Genomic DNA, 12016 nt, shown 5'->3' on the forward strand with positions numbered 1-12016 from the left:
GGTGTTTTAGAGTGTGGCTGCCTACAACCACCCAATCACTAGATTCCGGTTCCATCTCGAAGAAGAAGAAGAAGAAGAAGAAGAAGAAGAAGAAGAAGAAGAAGAAGAAGAAGAAGAAGAAGAGGGGGAGGAGGGGGAGGAGGGGGAGGAGGGGGAAGAGGAGGGGGAAGAGGAGGAGGAGGGGGAAGGGGAGGAGGGGGAGGAGGAGGGGGAAGAGGAGGAGGGGGAAGGGGAAGGGGAAGAGGAGGGGGAAGAGGAAGAGGAAGAGGGGGAAGGGGAAGGGGAGGAAGAAGAGGAGGAAGACAAAGGGGAAGAGGAAGAGGGGGAAGGGGAAGGGGAGGAAGAAGAGGAGGAAGACAAAGGGGAAGAGGAAGAGGGGAGGAAGAAGAGGAGGAAGACAAAGGGGAAGAGGAAGAGGGGAGGAAGAAGGGGAGGAAGAAGAGGAGGAAGACAAAGGGGAAGAGGAAGAGGGGGAAGGGGAAGGGGAAGGGGAGGAAGAAGAGGAGGAAGACAAAGGGGAAGAGGAAGAGGGGGAAGAGAAAGGGGAGGAGGAGGAGTTTGGATTTATATCCCCTTTTTCTCTCCTGTAAGGAGACTCAAAGGGACTTACAATCTCCTTTCTCTTCTCCCACCCCCCAAAACAAACACCCTGTGAGATGGGTGGGGCTAAGAGAGCCTCAAGAACCGTGATTCAGCCTGCTAGGTCACCCAGCCGGGCGGCTGCATTGGAGCGCAATTAAAGCTAATCTAGTTTTACTCCACTTGGCAATCCATCTCTAGTCCACTTTTACCGGTCTCGAGGGTGGATCTTATAGGCATGATGCTCAGCTGAGGATCCCACCCCCTCTCCAAATTCCACCTTTACCAGACTCCACCCCCAAATCGCCAGGAATTTCCCAATCCAGATTCGGCAGCCTTTCTTCCAGGGTAGTTTCAGAAGCTGTTAAAACCAATGCACATTATACCAATAGAATTTTACCATTATGTTCATGGCACATTGCGCATAAAATAACAGCCCAACTGGATTTAAAAAATTAAAGTTGCTCATTCAGGAACTAAGGTGAGTGAGAAAAAAAAGTATGGGAGAGGAGAACCTGTATGGATACAACAAAAGCAAACATATCAACTTGGGTGAAGACCAATATTCAGAGGGCCTGAAGGTCCATAACCTCAGGGTCAGGCACATGCCTGTGGGAAGGAAATTTCTCCAGCATAAACCTACTAGAACCCTGAGAACATCCAGCAAGTAGATGATCACATACATCTACTTCCAGGCAGCTCTGGTAGTGTTAGCCATTTTCACGGCAGCAATAGACTTTTTTGGTGGTGGGTACCCAAGAGTTCAGAACCAGCACCTTTTCCTATAATGCATGCCATATATGATAGTCTCCTCTACCCAGCCTGCTCCACTGTTTGTCAACGGACAAGGTGAGCCCAGAGTAGAAAGGCGCGAGGAGGCATTCTTCCATAATAATTACGGTAATTCGGGGACCTGGTAATGAAGTGTGACAGGCAACAGGCATTGGTGGCCGTGATAAAAGGAAATATTTCCTGTCCTTGATACGTCATTAAATCTGTGGTGATTCAATTTCGCTGTGACGGCCTTTAGGCGTTTAAGCACTTCTATTCTCCATGGGGGTTAAGCACTTCCATTCTATGGCTCAAAAGGGGGGGTTACACCCTTAAAAGGGGCTACACTCATTTCGCGTACGGCGACTCTGGCCTGAACTGCCAATAATCGCAAACCACCGCCTTCTTCCTGTGGATCCTTTTCTAATGGAACGTTCCACCTCAGGTACCCAAAGTACTGCCTTCGAACACCTTCCGATACTCTCGGAGCATTTTAAAATCTTTAGAGTCAGCCGTCCGTATTGAAAACTATTGGCTCCTGCACCGTGTTACACAGCACTTTGATGCCATAGCATTTAGATATCCCGGGCGCAAACTTTACAAGCGCGTAAAGTCTTCGTAGTATTGTAGGCGCTCGAGCTATATATACTGTAATAGGCACTGAGCTGCTCGAGCTGTTCTATCAAAGTGCTATATTTCCCAGTACAAATAATAATAGTTTCAACAGAAGCGACTCTTAAGATTTTAAAATGCTCCCAGAGAATCGGGGTACTTTAGAAATAACATTGGTCTTACCTGTGAAGGAGACTTCTCCATTGAGCAATGGATGACATCTGGGTTATTGTCAGCTACCATCCAGGAAGGCAGGGTTAAATAAAACTCTCCTGCAGGTTCTTCCTTTCCTCAGCTGCGTCTTCCGCTTCCGCTTCCTGTGTTCCAGTTCTGGCTTCTCCATTGTAAAGCAGTATTCACTCTCTCAAAAGATTCTCATCGCGCAAAAAAACTTGACCTTTATAATGTTCCAACTCGCTTCCAATGTGCAAATAAGAAAAAACCATGGAAGTCATTAACAAAGGCCTTATGGACTCTAAATAACAAGGGGCTCTGAATCCAATAAGCTCTAAGATCGAGGAAACCTTCCCGTCATTAATCAAAACAGAAACCACTTATTAACTGTATAACAACTAACTAATCTTTGAGCAGGATGATGACCATTGGTCAGAGGGCAGGATAAAGCCTTCATCCATTGCTCAATGGAGAAGTCTCTTCATTGCGGTAAGCATCTCAATGTTATTTCTCCATTGAGCAGGATGATTATTCGGGTGAACTCCTAGCAGTATCGTGATAGATTTATACAGGGTGGTCAAAATCCTTCTCCACGACATGTTGCAGGACCTTCCTACATCCATAATCGAAGCACCGGCAGCGCCGGAAAAAACATTTTCAGCCTATAGTGCTCTTAACTAAGCGTGGATGTAAGTGAGGACCAGGTTGGTTGCCTCCCGCATACTTCCTCCACTGGTACGTTATTGTTAAAGGTCGCGATTGGCGTGGTATTACTGCATGGACGGAGGTGCCATGATCCCTACTTCGGAACCGACAGCTTTGTTCCCTTTTGTAAGGTTCCGGCTGGGATGCATCTCGCTCAATTTTACCGGATGGAAGGGGCTGATAATTTCTGACTTCTGTTGTGATTGGAAGGATATGAACATGGAATTCGATCTCCTGAATTCCTGAGTTCTGATTTCAGTTGCTTTTAAGGTTCGGCTTCTCACATCTAATGTGTGCCAAATACACCTCCTTAGGGTGTTTTGGGTTGGGGACAAAAGGTGGCAGTGGAAAAACTCTGCTTCCATGAAAGGCGGAGCTGACCTTGAATGGCGCAGGGTCAATAATGAAAGCACCACCTTTTGTCCTTAAGCGAAAGACACATAATGGGGTTTCAAGTGGAAAGGGCAGTTAGCTCTGAAACCCTTTCTAGCTGAAGGGGCGAATAAGGCTACAGCTGTTCGTTCTTCGATGGCTGCGCTTAAGGGAAATCTCCATGATGTAATTCAAATGGTTTCTTGGTCAGGCTTCGTAATACTATATGCAGCCCCATGTGGGAAAATCGATATTGACCGGTTTATCTCTCAGTGTAGCACCCCTGGCGAATCTATCTCCATGTGCGGGTGTGAAGTGGGGAGTATGCCCTCCAGTCTGCAATGGCGCAGACGCGAGGGCCGCTATCATTTGCCTTCCACGTGAAAGCATTAGTCTAAGGCAATTGATTCCATGCCGCCCTGGTAGAAAAAAACTTAAAATGTCCCTGATCCTAGGTTCTGTGAGGAGTCACTCTTCCTCCAGGCACCACTCCAACCCAAATGCTCTTTCCAGGTAGTGTTGTAAATTTCTTTGCGTAAGATTCTGAGGCCATTATGGTGTCGCAGGACGGCTTCTCTTTGTATATCCCCTGGAGTCCTCTAGCTGTCACTCTTCAATCTCCTGTAGCTGGTCAGGTTGGAGACGCTCTGGTTCTGTGGTGGAAAAATGGGTCCCTGTTGCAGGAGGCAGGTCCCTGTGCAGAGGGGAGTCTCAAGGGTTTGTGTGCGGACATCTGTAAATATGTTGAGAACTACGGTCGCCTGGGCCACCACGGTGCTACTAATACATTATCTGCCCCTCTTCCCTGATCTTCTGAGGAGTCTGGGGATCATGGGGGAAGGGAGGAAGGCGTGACAGGATTCCTTTGAGGCCAACTGGAGGATAAGGTAATCTCTCAGATTCTCCGGGCCTCGGGTGATGGAATCGTAGACATTACGAACTCTGGGGAGCTGTTTGTTCAGATTGAGGCTTAAGAGGTCCGCGATTGGAGCTCCAGGGCATGAGCTATCATTAGGAAAATTTCCCTTCTTTAGTCTCCACTCTTCTGGATGAATGCTCTGTCTGCTCAGGCCAATCTGCTTGAACATTTAGATTCTCCCCCTGAATATGTTCGCCAGCTGGATTTGATGGAAAGCACATACGAGTTCCCGCCCACTGAAAGATCAGGAGGGCTTCCTTCTGCAGCGCTCTGCAGATCTGACTTCTGTTCATGGTTCAGGTAAGACTGCTGTCGCCAGGCAAGTTCGTCTGTCCCGATCAGCAATGCAGACCCCTCAGGAGGTGTTGAAAAGGGCTCAAAGTCAACCGGATCGCTCTTAAAGGTTCCAGCAACATTGATGTAAAGGGCTGGATTCCTGGGCTGACCAAGTCCCTTTTGAATGGGAATTCCTCTCAGAGCAGCCCCCAGCCTAGTAGGCTGCTTGGCGCCTGGAGAATACCTGTTTGGTGGTTGCAATCCAAAACACCCTGTGACCAGATTCAGGTTGATGGTTTCATCCACCATAGTAGACTGACCTTTGACTGGAATCTTTGGGATCACTACTTCTCTGTGGCTTTGTGAGCGACGCGAGATCCTGGAAGGGCCTTAAGGAACCTCTTAGACTCCGATCTGAACCTTTCCCACTGAATCGTTCTGATAATGCCACCATGAGTACCCATCGCTTTGCTAGAGAAAGCAGCTTGTTAATTTGTGTTTGTGCAGAACTTGCTTGGATTTTGGCTTTCATAATCAGTTGTTTCTTTGGAGGGACCAGAATCTAGCAGGTGGAGGTGCTCAGCGATGGAATCCCAGGTGTTCCAGTCTCCGCGGGAGGGATTTAAGGAACTCTTGGCCCGGATTGACGGTGAAAACTGCATGGATTTTGCAGTCCGGGATGGTTTTCCGGGAGTGTAGTTGTTCTGCTTTGGGTCGAGGAGTCCTAATCGAATCAGAATATCGCCGGTTAGGGTGAATCCTGGATGCCTCTTTCCCGAGAAGTACTTTATCAGGAAGTTGATGAGGAGCTTTGAAAAAAACTCTCGGGAGGCAAGTGCATAGTCCAAATGGAAGCTGCTCTGACTGGAAGTGTTCTTTCCCACTCCAAACTCCTTGTGAATCTGCGCGCATGGATCTCTAAGATGTAGAATGTGGAGATATGCCTCTGGACAAATCTAAGCAGTATGCGGAGTAAATTCGCCTGGTTGGAAGCTTAGTCTGCGATGGACCTCTGAGTTTCCATTCTGAAAATGTTTCAGCCCTTTACGGGTTGTTGACATACTTCAGGTCTAGGATTGGTCGCCACTTCCCAGTTTTCTTGGGAACCGCGGAACAGTATGGAGTATACTCCTCATCCCTCTTGTTCTTAGTGGCATCGGGCTCCAACTACACCTCATATTTCTAGCAGATGTGTGGATGGCTTCTAGTTTTCTTGGCTCTTTTTTTCTGGAATTCTGGACAGCGAGACATTACGATAAACGGCTTTGGGTAGAGATATGAATTCCCATTACGCATCCCTGAAGAGACTATTTCCAGGGACCAGGCTGCCATGCTGAGAGGCCTGCCAAGTTTGGTGAAACTTTTCGTTCGCCTGCCCCACTGAATTCATTGGTTGCTGGCATCATGCCCTGGGTTGTCGATTGTCCTGCTGGCATCGGCTCAGGAACGGTCTTCTTTGAAGCAAAACCTTTTGAATTATTGTTGTTCCCCTTGGTTCCTGTGCATAATGCATTTTAAAACTGCCCCTTTTAAATTGACTGGTGCTCTGCTGGGGTCGTAAAAAAAAGGACTGGAGAAGATGGCTTGGTCAAGGCGCTTTTCACCTAAGCCTGCTCTTTTGGGAGATACGGTTTAGGTTTCTCCTTAGGGATCACTCACAGGAACTCAATGCTGAGTTCTCTCCAAAAGCTTTGTGTCCGCGGAAGGCACATCTGAAACCACGGTTTTGTGAACGCCAAATGGTTCGCCATGCTCTCAGAATCAGAGTAGCTCTAATACGTGCCTACCTGAAGAGGCCAAAGCTTAAACCGTAATATAGCTGCGACTGTACCTACAGGTGCATCGGCCGCAAAGCCATTGGCTTTGAGCATCTCTGTTCACCCTTCTATGGCTTTGATCTCAGTAGGGATATCAGGAATTCCAGAACCTTCTTGCCCGATGCTGCCTAAGGAGGCTCTGGAGATACCGGAGGCTGTAGTCGGCGTTCTAATGAATATATCGGTCGCTTCGCCAGGTGTTCTTTGCAGAATTGATCAGATCTTCTATCCTGCATGTCCTTGATCTGGCCTTCTGCCATCCTTGGACAATTCAGGCCTGAGAACTGTGGTGCTGCCACTGGACCATCTATAATGGGAACTTCTTAGGCGATGTTGTTGAAGTGACAAGCAGGCAAATCCGCATAGCTTACTTAATAATTGGGGCCCCTTTGTTATTGCCAGCGGGTTTGGTCCCATTGATTAGGCGGACCTGAGTTTTTTTTTTATTCTAGGAATCGGAAACCCTTTGGAATCAGGGGTGAGTGTGGAAGAATTCGCTCGCCACACCCTTGTGCAGAGAAGTGGGATTTTACGCTTTAGGAAGACTTTCACTGCTTTTGGCTTCTCCAAGGTGCAAGGCAGCACACAGATTTTGAGAGCAAATAATGGTAGTCTTCTTGATCTCCAATAGGGCGGGAGGATTGCTCAGTGATCTGCATCTCCTCTAAATCCCTCCTGGATCAGAGAGTAATCTTCCTTACCCCAACCTTGGTCCCAGAATCTGGAGGAGTCCACAGTAGGTACAGGGATTAATTTTGGCTTTTGGGGAGCAGCCTCTTTGATTTGCCGTTAGGTAGAGCCAGCCCTTTTATTTTCTCTAATGGAGTCCTTAGAGGGCTGAGATGGAATCAAGAGAGGGACTTAGGGGACAGGAAATCCATCTGTGATTTATAGAGGGCTAACATCTCTCTCTCATTACTGCCTTTTCCTTGAGCTGAAAGGCTTCTTAATGGGGCTGCAAAATTTCAGTTCTAAATCTTCTAAGGAAATCTTTACCATAATCTTCTTCAGGATTTGAAGCCTTCTCCTGTTCTATTTGAGCCATTAAGCAGTTCTGACCTGCATTACTCCAGTGAGTGTATTGGACTGCTGCAGGAGCGGCCAAATCACCGCCCACCATTTTGCGCTACTTTTCATTTTGCTGCCATACTCCTCTGAGGACTGGTTGCTCTGCCCAGATTCTCCTGGGACTTTTTTGGCTGCCTTCTGTCCCTCCTCAGAGGACAGAAGCTTTTCTCCCCGAGGCATGAAGAGGAGAGGAGGAGGGATCGGTATCAATTGCTTCACCAAGCCTGCTCGCTGAAAACTGTCGGGTCAGCAATGGGTGATGCGATGAAGGTTCAAATGCCTTTGAGAGTAGCCAGGCTTAATAAACTCCCGCTGTGAAATTTAGAATCAAACAGTTGATATAACGCCCCGGCGTATGAAAAAAAATGGTGGCTCTTAGTGTCACTACGCCTGCCTTCCTACAGCAGGGAACAAACTGGAGCAATGGGTGAGACGCGGGCGAGCCAAGAGTTAAATAAGAGAGGAGCCTGGGAAGTTTTAGATAACCCTTGCCTTCCTGAATGGTGTAATGACATCAAACCAGATGTCATCCCGCTCCAATGGAGAATGATGCGTACACTGCTCTGACTTCTGCCTGGCCGCACTCAGTTCTTTCTTTGGAACAGAGTGTAGACAGATTCTTTGAGAAGAGATCGATCAACAGCTACTAACCATGGCAAGTCAGAGAAGCATCCATATCTAGACACAGTCAACCTATGAGTTACAAAGTTAATTCATGCCACAGTATTTCCCATTACTATGCATGAGTGTGAAAGTTGAACATTGAAGAAAGCTGACAGGGAGAAAGTAGATTCCTTTGACATGAGGAGTTGGAGGAGAGCTTTGTGATGCCATGGACTGCCAAAAATCAGTGGGTTCTAGATCAAATCAAGCTTGAACTGTCCCTAGAAGCTAAAATGTCTCTATTGGAGCCGTACTTTAGTTACTGGAAAACTCATTGGGAAAGACAATAATGCAAGGAAATGTTGAAGGCGGTAGGAAAAGAGGAAGACTCACCACGAGTTAGATTTGCTGTATAAAGGAAGTCACGGTTCTCAGTTTGTAAGACTCCAGCAAGAAGAAGAAGAGTATGGATTCATATCCCTTTCCTGCAGGAGACTCAAAGGCTTACAATTTCTACCCTTCCTCACAAACACCCTCTGTGAGGTGGGTGGGCTGAGAGAGCTCCTCGAGAAGCTGTGACTATCTGTCATCTGAAGCTGGTGTGTGTGGGAGTGTACAGGCTAATCTGAATTCCCCAGATAAGCCTCCACAGCTCAGGCAGCAGAGCTGGGAATCAAACCCGGTTCCTCCAGATTAGATACACGAGCTCTTAACCTCCTACACCACTGCTGCTCCCTGTTAACAACTAAATGTTGTTAACAGGCTGTTAACAACTAAATGTTTGGGAGGACACTGATACGGTCAACTTGACAACACTTAATACACACACAGAGAAGGCCACGTCAAAGGAAGGCCTTGGCCTCCGAGCTCTATCCACTGGCCATCCAGAGCAACTGAATGACCACTGTGTGAAATAGGAAAACCCAGAGTGCGCACCAGGTGCAGTATGGCCCAGCTACGCCTCTGTCACACGACCTCAGCCTAACCTACTTCACAGGGTTGTTGTGAAGATAAAATAGAGGAAAAGAGAATGATGTAAGCTGCCGTGAGTCCCCACTGGGGAGAAAAGCAGGATACAAATGAAGTAAACAAATAAACATTTGTGTTACTGGCAGTTCTTTGACAGTGACAATCGTCGTTATGCAGCACTTCTAAAAATCTGGGGGCTGCCTCTGCACGTAAACAAAAGGGAGAATAAGTGACGAGCATGCATTTTGCCCTTCCCAATGTGCTGGTGCAGGCTGTAAACAAGTTTATCAAAGCAGGAGGACATTAGGATTGCCTAGGATGATTTATTTTTAATAAATGCACTGTTGTCTGACTACAATAATCATTCTGTTCCTCTGGGGTGACTGCAAGCTAATTGTTTTATTATTTGCTCTATTATTTTTGCAGTTAGAGGTCGTGCAGTCAACCATCTTTATTACCATACTTCTAAAATACTCTCCATGCCTAGCAGTTCAAAAAATCCAGCATGTGTAGTTTAGTGCAGGCCGAACGGGCAACATTTGGCAAGAAAACACCAGCATTTTCAGTGCACACCAGAAACCAGTACGTGTAATTTTAAATTAAAAGGTAGTGCACCAACAGAAGAATTTTTTAACATGGGAAAGTCTTCGGATTGGGCGCCTCCCACTCACACGCTGGCACTGCCACAGCAAGGCACGTTAGGAAGACAAGCTGATTGCTTAATTTGATTTAAATTAAGACGTCTATATTTCCTGATTATCGCTTTCTTTAGCAACTGCGTTTAAACTGCTGACAATTAGGCTTCACTTAAGTCACAGGCAAAGTCTTTCTGGTGTGAATATTAATACACTCAGGAACTCATGGGCTGAATGTCGTTCCAGAAATGAAAAACAAACCACAGCTAGGCATAAAGCTGAAGCGCACCCTCCTTGTTTTGCAATCTGGGGACCGAGATGGGATGGCAAGAGTGTGTAGAGGGAAGGGTGACCAAGGGGCAGGGGCATGGGGGATGTTGTCTATGGGAGCATGACATCACTTCCGGGGAAAAACTGGAAGTGATATCATACATCTCTAGGAATCATCAGAGACTTCTATAGTAAAATCACAGAGTTTCTGGTGATTCCTAGACGTGACTGATGACCCTTCTAGATTTTTTTTCCAAACAGATGTCATATTATTACCCAGTAGCAAATGTTAGACTACTTTTCTCCCACCAGCCATGATGGCAAGGGAATGACAGCTCTAGCAAAGAGGCATTTTCAGTTGCTCCCCCAAAGTGGTAGAATACACCTTTCCAGGAAGCACAACATTATTTAATTAAAATGGGTTGCAACTGGTGTACAATTTCCACCTGGGCTAGAGCTGTTCCATATGGAGAAGTTAAAGAAAAAGACTGTGGTAGATGTTTGTGCTAGGTATAACACTGTATCCCCACTTGTGAAACCAACTTCTGGACAATTTCTATAATATACAGGGAGTTCGTTTTGGTTTGGGGGAGGTTTTATACCCCACTTTCCTCTACCAAAAGTAGTCTAAAAGCAGTGTAAAGTTGGCTTCCTTCCCCCCTCAACAACATGCACCTTGTGAGGTAGGTGGAGCTGAGAGTTATAACAGAACTGTCCAAGGTTACCGAGAAGACTTCATGTGAAGGAGTGAGGAAACAAACCCAATTCACCTGTATAGAGTCTGTCATTCATTTGAAGGAGTGGGGGATCAAACCCGGTTCTCCAGATTAAAGTCCACCCCAGCTCTTAACCACTACACCATACTGGTTGTCTACAAGGAGAAGCAAGATAGATGTTCTTCAAAATCTTGTACAAGGGAACATTTATGTTTCTGCTTGTACTTTCTGGATCCAAGCCAATGGCCGGTACCATACATCTCTTGAGAACTGCTTGTGGAGCTTGACTTTCCTGCCTCCTGCTCCACTGAAGCCCACTAACCCCTCACTAAATTTCTGCTGCTGGAAGTCAGGTTACCTTCCTGGATAGCACACCAGGAGAAGGGAGGATCTACAGCAAGGGTCTTAACATGGTGCCTGGGTACACCATGGTTCCCATCTTTCCTGGTTCCAATCAAGTGTTTTTAGAAGGTAGGTGGGATCAGGTGATGCTTTTGCTCAGCAAGACTTTTGACTGGCCGCTGGAGATTTGATTGGCAGTGCAGATTTTTAAGAACATTGTTTTGCGCAGCTGCGTTACCATATACAAGGATCTTCACTCGTGTGGACTGAATGCCGCAAGCTGCTGCAGGTACAGCAACCATTCGGTATTGGCTCCACCTCCTGAGGCAGCCATTTTGTGGCAGCCATTTTGTGGTTGCACCCACCATGCTTTGTCAGAATTTCAAAGGGGACCCCCCCCCCCCCGTCTGCTATAAGATGGGGGATATTAGTGAAATCATTTTCCACATCCACCACCACCAGCAGATGCAGCGTTCTTTTGTCAGAAACTGATGGGGGGTGGGGGATGAATGCAGATTTGTCCCGAGTTATATTCAACAAAGGGCCCAAGTCTTTGTAAATAGAAGGTTTGAACACAATGAAGCAATGCCGCAGGCACAAAGCATGAATTTCTCAGCTCATATTCTCCCCCTCACATAACAGCCCCCTATGCCCCCATAAATCCTATTCTTGGGAGGGGCCCACTCCACTGTAGTAGCGCAAGAGCAAGGTGCCAAGGAAATTGTACTCCAGGGGCAGAAATCCTTGCAGCTTTGGAAATGCTGCACTGGATCCAACCAAGGGAGGGCTAATCAGCCTTCTACAACATTTATGCAAGAGATGAATAAGCAAAAGAAATAATAAATGCTACAAAAGAAAAAAAGGAAAACAACAGAACATAAAAGCAACCAACGGAGTCAGCGTGGCAGCATAAAAACAACATTATAAACATCCCAATTAAAACATACAAAAGTGCAACGAAGATCTAAGCCACAAAATCCACACAGTGATCCACAACATTAGAAATAGGCAACAAGAAAAGATGAACCAACAGTAAAGTTACTTGAGAAACTGGATTTAAGCAATCCAGTATTTAGTGTAGCTCTCTTCAACGGCCCTCCACAATACTGGTGAGGTAACTAGGAGGCTGTGAAACTGCCACGCCTAAAGTCTTGGCTGCTGACTCCATGAGAAATTAGGAGGCAGAGC

The 12016-nt window shown here is 46.7% G+C and overlaps 1 protein-coding gene across 4 annotated transcripts in view; it reads right to left on the reverse strand.

Annotated features, from left to right (window-relative positions):
• NKAIN1 (sodium/potassium transporting ATPase interacting 1) overlaps window positions 1–12016 on the reverse strand; it is a 105164-nt gene that overhangs the window by 49005 nt on the left and 44143 nt on the right. The window lies entirely within an intron of this gene.

The sequence above is a fragment of the Sphaerodactylus townsendi genome, linkage group LG06, assembly GCF_021028975.2.
Source record: "Sphaerodactylus townsendi isolate TG3544 linkage group LG06, MPM_Stown_v2.3, whole genome shotgun sequence".
NCBI lineage: Eukaryota > Metazoa > Chordata > Lepidosauria > Squamata > Sphaerodactylidae > Sphaerodactylus > Sphaerodactylus townsendi.